The 6,591-nt window shown below is 44.6% G+C and overlaps 1 non-coding gene across 1 annotated transcript; it reads left to right on the plus strand.

Annotated features, from left to right (window-relative positions):
* The first annotated feature begins 6,210 nt into the window (after nucleotides 1-6,210).
* TRNAV-UAC lies at nucleotides 6,211-6,283 on the plus strand. Its single transcript has one exon. It is a non-coding gene; the product is annotated as a tRNA-Val (tRNA).
* The last annotated feature ends 308 nt before the right edge of the window (nucleotides 6,284-6,591 follow it).

Below are 6,591 nucleotides of genomic sequence, written 5' to 3' on the forward strand. Positions count from 1 at the left end.
GATGCATATGTTTCATTATACTTAGGGGGAAGGCAATAAGCCTTTCTTGGAACCATACTGATGATATTTCATTGATCTCTACATGTGTTATACCTACACAGGAACTAGAGTACAGTATGGGTAGAATGCTCTTTGTTAATTAGGTACACCACTCTCCTGGAAATTTCCCATTGATAGCAGTAGTAATAATACACTGCTACTTGTGTGACACTGCTTGTTTTAAATATTATAAGGGGGAGTTACACACATGGGCCACAACTTAATGGACTGCTGTATTGGTTGTGTGATCATACAACAGTATTTGTCATGGCACAAGCAGGAATAGATGACTACTGCTACTGCTACTTGCATCCACACCCTTACTATGTTTGCATGGTGTATAATATAAGATGTGTAACTAAGCAATGACTACTGGTAGCTATCCTTTACTGCTGTATGTCTACATACTATACTCCCACATATGTGATCTTGACATGTGTTCCCATTTTGTTGTCTTTTAGGAAATATATATCAATGATGCTGGGCCCTTTTACAGAGGCACAGAATGACACTACCCTGGATGCCTTGCGTCAATACCACCAACTCATGCTGTGCAAGGGGAGGAAAAACAGGGAAGAGCAGGCAGCATTGTGGGCTGACCTGGTTCACAATGTCAATGTTATCGGTCACCAGAGCAGCACATATGACCAGGTGTGACACCGGGTGGGGCAAAAGGGAATTACTGCCAGCCTAGCTATCTGGAATTTTGTAAATAATTATGTCATTTGTGAATATTGATATGATTTATATAGAAGTGTGTGTAAAATACTGAGCTAAAATTTAACCACAGCAGGCCCTGCTGGCTTAGAACAGAAATGTATATAAACTATTTTAATTGCATACATGTATATGTTTTAACAGTAGAAACTAGAATATAGAGAGTTACCTTGCAAAACTTCAAGAAAATAAGTTGAAATTAAATTGTTTTACAATTGTGCTATAAAAGTTATCTTTCAGTTTCAGTCAACAGAAGACAGCATGTATATACTAGGGGACTCTCTGTGTTGTTTTGTAAGTGTTTTATTATTTTATGTCTTCCAGCAGTTGCAAAGATCTGAAGGCTATGCATTTTCACAGAGTGATGTTAAATGTGGGTAGTTTGACACTGGGGGTTTTTAGCTTTGGAACTAAAAGTCAGGTGACAAAAAGTGATGTCATCCACGCTAACCCAGCAGTAATATTTGATATTAATTGAAGAACTCTCTGAGAGAGAGAGTGTGCATTCTGTATTTTGTCTTTGACCTAGAATTCTGCACTTCTGCCTGCATGTTGGTCTGTAAGTAAGTTTTTAGGGCATAGTAACTCTTTTAGATTCAGATATGAACATAGTAAAGTATAGCTTAGATGTTTTCTTTATTTCAAACTGTCCTGCAATGTTGTTTTAAATATTTCCTGTGATTTTGAACTCTGCAGTTGCTGTGATGATTTATTGAATATTTTCTTGTTCTTTTATTACTTATTATTAAATATATTTAAACCTAGCTTTGTGGCGGATATTTGTGAGACGTATATAAGCTCTTAGGGTACTTGCATATCTATTTGGTGACACTGTACAGGCCACTCCTAAATAGTCTTGCTCTTGGCCAGACTACCATTTGGATAATAGTAACATTACACAGTAGGCTTAGATACCATTTGTTAAGGATCTTATAGTAGCTGATAAGAATGGCTGATGGCAGCTGGAACTACCTTATAGTCTGGGCAGAAGGGGGCATAGCTAGTAAACCTGTACCAGCCTTTCCCGTGTGTGTGTGTGTGTGTGTGTGTGTGTGTGTGTGTGTGTGTGTGTGTGTGTGTGTCAGCTGCTTGGGCAGGGACGAAGCACTGGCTGGACAGAGAGGGTGCCGGAGGTCTTTGTTTGGCCACTCAGCTGAGATCTCAACTATATAGCTGTGCCAGTAGGGAGTCTTATTGGAGATCTCAAAAAAGAGGGAGAAACCAACCCAGACTGACTGTGGTCTCTTTGTCCTCTTCAGGGAAATTGCACTTTAGTGTGTGTGTGTGTGTGTGTGTGTGTGTGTGTGTGTGTGTGTGTGTGTGTACTTGTCATCCTCCCAGTGTGCACATCCCCCACTGTTGCCAGTGGTGAATTGAGGCTCCTTGATTACTGGGCGAGGGCAGGGGCATCATATATTAATTGTTGGCAGTGATGGGATCGCCACATCACATATTAATCGGCTTGTAGTGGTGTGGATATTGAATTTCTGTAGCCTGTAAACAGTGGTTTCTAAAGGTGTTTGTACTCTCTGTCAGCCACATGGTCAATATTCAGAGCTTCATATCACAATTTTTTTTGTTAGTTTAGTCAGGGAGGCCAGGCAAGCATGTCAGCAGAGGAGTATGGCAAGCTGACAAGGAGCCAGTTGGCTGAGATATGCCAGGTTAAAGGACTGGTGCATGCCAACCTGACTAAGGCAGAGATGATTGTAGCCTTGGGCATAGCTGTATCACAGACCAGCAACCAGGAGGACAATCAGACTGGCCTTGGAGATGTACATCTCTCAGAAAATGGACAGTTCAACCTTTCCACAGAGGACTTAAAAATCTGTCTGGAGTTAACCAGACTTGAACTGGAGACCAAGTGTTTAGAATAGAAGCAGCAGAGAGACTGAGATGTCTGGAGGCTGAGGAACATGAGAAACTGCGATGTCTGAAAGCTGAGGAGAATAAGAGGCAGAGGCAACATGAAAAGGAGATGCTGACTCTTCACCAGGGTCATGGAAGTAATGGGGAAGGGAGTAACCAAACCCCAGAAGCAACAAAGGTCAGTGAATTTCTTCCAAAATGTACAGAGGGGGATCATTTTGATAACTTCATTCATATGTTTGAATGGGTATGTATACAGTATAATGTTGACCAAGGGCTCTGGGTATGGTCCGGACCCCCTTACTCCATGGTAAAGATGTAACTGCTATTTCTAAATTGTCTGATACTGATTGCTTAAATTATAACACTGTGAAGAATTGTCTTTTAGAATGTTTTAAATTAACACCTGAAACTTATAGAAAAAAAATAATAAGCATAGATGCAAGGCAGATGAAGGTGTGTGTGAATATATTGCTGAACTAAGCACTTATTTTCATAGGTGGGTGAGTGGATGTAAGGTCACCACTTTTGAAAGGCTGGCAGACCTTTTGGTGAGTGAACAAGTCTTAAACACTGTACCTGAGGACAACAGAATCTTGTTAGCTGATAGACAATGCAATACTGCAGATGAATTGGGGAAGAAGGGAGACCTATACTTAGAAAGCAGGGCATCACTGCACAGGAAAGGGACACCCAGTGCTGCTCATGAGTCTAAGGGAACCCATGGTGGGCAGCCCAGACTGCCTCAACAGAGTCTGCCAGTAACAAGGGAAGCCACTAGTCCAGATACATGTCCAGGATGAAGAGTTAAATGTTTTAGATGCAACCAGTGGGGCCATGTAGCATATAGATGTCAACAGAGGCAAGGTGGGGAACAAAAGGTGGGAGAGCCAATAACTGGGAATGACAAAATGCCAGCAGTAAGTTGTTTCAAGACAACAAGGGTACCAAACTACCACAGTAGGTTATATCCTATCTTAGTAAATGGGCAACAGGCCACTGCTAAGAGACACAGCCTCTGGCCTAACCATTGTGAAGCCTGCAATGGTTAAAGAGGAGCACTACTTGCTTGGGCAATGTACTCCAGTCAGAGCTTTAGGAAGGACCCCATTCCAAATACCTTTGGCTAGGTTCACCTTGACTGGGAGGGTGGAAAAGAAAGCCAGCAAGTAGGTGTGTTTGAAGATATCCCTGCAGATATCCTGATAGGGAATGAGTTTGATAATGCGGTACCTTGTATGCATGCAGTTACATGCTGTCTGGCTTGGAGACACGCTTTTGGGTCTAGTAGTTGGGAGAGACCCCAGACAGACCAAACCCTTGCAGCCCAGACTGGTGAAGTAGTTACTTCAGGGAAGGAGCTACACTGTAGCAGTGAGACTAAAGGTGAACCCCAGCTGCTTGAAGGTACTGATGTTTCCTTGGACAGAGTGACTTCAAGGGCAGAGGTGAGTAGTAGTACCCAGGCTGACAGTGAGGCACCACTGTCAGAGGATACTAGACTTCCTGTGGAAGGACAGCTGGGAGGGGTTACCAAGAGAGAGTTGAGACAGGCTGAGCTCTCAGTCCCTACATTACACGGCCTGAGAGAGTTAGCCAGTGAATAAACTGATTTTTAAGGGAAGGGGGAATCTATATACTGAGACAAAGGGTTACTGTATAGAGGATGAATCCCTGAGGGAGGGCTAGAGGGTGAGAGAATACAGTAGATGGTAGTGCCCAGAGCCTGCCGTCTGCCACTTCTAAGCCATAGCCAATGATATTCCCTTTGCAGGTCATATGGGCATAAAACATACAAAGAGACACATTATGCCAAACTTTTATTGGCCTGGGATTTCTACAAATGTAACAAGGTATTGCAGGACCTGTGAGCAGTGCCAAAAGGACGGTAAGGCCGGAGACAAGGTGAAAGCCCCTTTGATGCCCTTGCTTGTGATTGAGGAGCCATTTCAGAGGTAGCTATGGATATTGTGGGCCACTGATTACCCCAAGTTCCACAGGGAAAAAGCAGATCCTAGTGGCAGTAGATTATGCTACCAGATACCCTGAGGCAGTGTCTCTGTCCTCCATTGAGGCAGAAAGGGTGGCAAATGCTTTGTTAGAGATTTTCAGCAGGATAGGATTCCCAAAAGAAATACTGACTGACAGAGGTACCAATTTTATGTCAGACTTGCTGGCTTGTCTGTGGAAGCACTGTGGGTGAAGAACCTAACGACCACTTCTACCATCCCCAGAATAAAGGCCTTGTTGAGAGGTTAAACTCTGCACTCAAGATGATGCTATGGACATTTGCAGATCAGTTTAAGAGGGAGTGGGACAAATATTTGCATTTGCCCCATATATTTGCTTACAGAGAGGTTCCACAGGAATCCACAGGTTTTTCGCCCTTCAAGTTGCTGTATGGGCATAGGGTGAAGGGACCTCTAGATCTGATTTGAGATGAGTGGAAGGGTGATTGTGAATCCCACAAGAAGTCTGTTGTAGCATATGTCACAAACCTCAGAACAAGGCTCAGGGAACACATGGGCTTGACCCAGGAGAAACTGGCAGAAGCCCAACAGCAGAAAAAGGTCTGGTATGACAGGACTACTTGAGCTAGAGTCTATGCTGTAGGGCAGCAGGTAATGCTTCTCATTCCTGTCAGACACGACAAGCTGCATGCAGCTTGGGAGGGATCCTACAAAGTGGTAAGGAAGATCAGTGATGTTAACTACACTGTAGAACTGCTAGGCAGGAGGCAGGGGCATAAATTGTGCCATGTTAACATGATGAAAGCTTACCATGATAGGGGGAGGCCCTTGTGCTAAATATGTGCAGTGGATGGCAGACAAAGTCTTAGGGGGATCTGGTGTCTGATCTCCTCAGTGAGGCTCAGACTGACACCTCAGTGGAAGGGGTAGCAATATCCCAGCAGCTATCCCCTACCCAGGTTCGAGAAATCCAAACAGTGTTACAGGAGTTTAGGGACACATTCACTGGGAAACCAGGGTGCACCTACCTGGTGCAGCACCGTGTGGATACAGGATCTCAAATGCCTATTAAGCAGGCCCCTTATAGGGTGCCTGAGAGAGTCAAACAGACTTTGAAGGGGGTATACAGGTAATGTTGGAACTAGGGGTAATCCAGGAATCCATCAGTCCCTGGGCCTCCCTATTGGTGCTGGTACCAAAGAAGGATGCCAGCCCCAGGTTCTGTGTGGACTACAGGAAATTAGTCACACAGGGTAAGATGCTTACTCCATGTCTAGGACAGATGAAGCCCTAGAGCAGCTGGGTGGGGCTAAGTATCTTGCCACCATTGATCTTGCCAAGGGTTACTGGCAGGTGTCCTTGACCCCCAGCACTAGGGAGAGGTTGGCCTTTGTGACTCCTTTCAGCTTGTATGAGTTCACAAAGATGCCCTTTGGGATGAAAAATGCCTCAGCAACTTTCCAGAGGCTGGTGGATCATATCCTAGCAGGAGCAGGAGATTATGCTGCTGCTTACCTAGATGATATTGCCATCTATAGCCATTCCTAGCAAGAGCACCTTCAGCATGTCAGGGAGGTACTGGGCAGACTACAGAGGGCAGGGTTGACCATTAGTAGGTTCTGTAGTGCAGTGGTTATCACATCTGCTTTACACGCAGAAGGTCCTGGGTTCAATCCCCAATGGAACCATTTTCCCTGCTAGACAGGGGTCCAGGGAAGAAATAGCTAGGGAATTATGGCTAGGCTTGTATAGGCCCTAGGGCCAATAGCCTAGTACCAACATATGAACCTATTAGCCTAGTACCAACCTATGAACCCATTAAGCCCAGTAAGTGTCATGTGGGTATGGCAGAGGTCTCCTACCTGAGACATAGAGTGGGGAGTGGTAAGTTCAGGCCAGAAGCTGCCAAAGTGTAAGCCATTCAGGCATGGCCTGCCCCTGTTACCAAAAAGCAGTTGAGGGCATTCTTAGGGACAGCAGAGTACTACAGAAAGTT

This window comes from Protopterus annectens, chromosome 2.part1 (genome assembly GCF_019279795.1).
Source record: "Protopterus annectens isolate FY-2018-M chromosome 2.part1, PAN1.0, whole genome shotgun sequence".
NCBI lineage: Eukaryota > Metazoa > Chordata > Ceratodontiformes > Protopteridae > Protopterus > Protopterus annectens.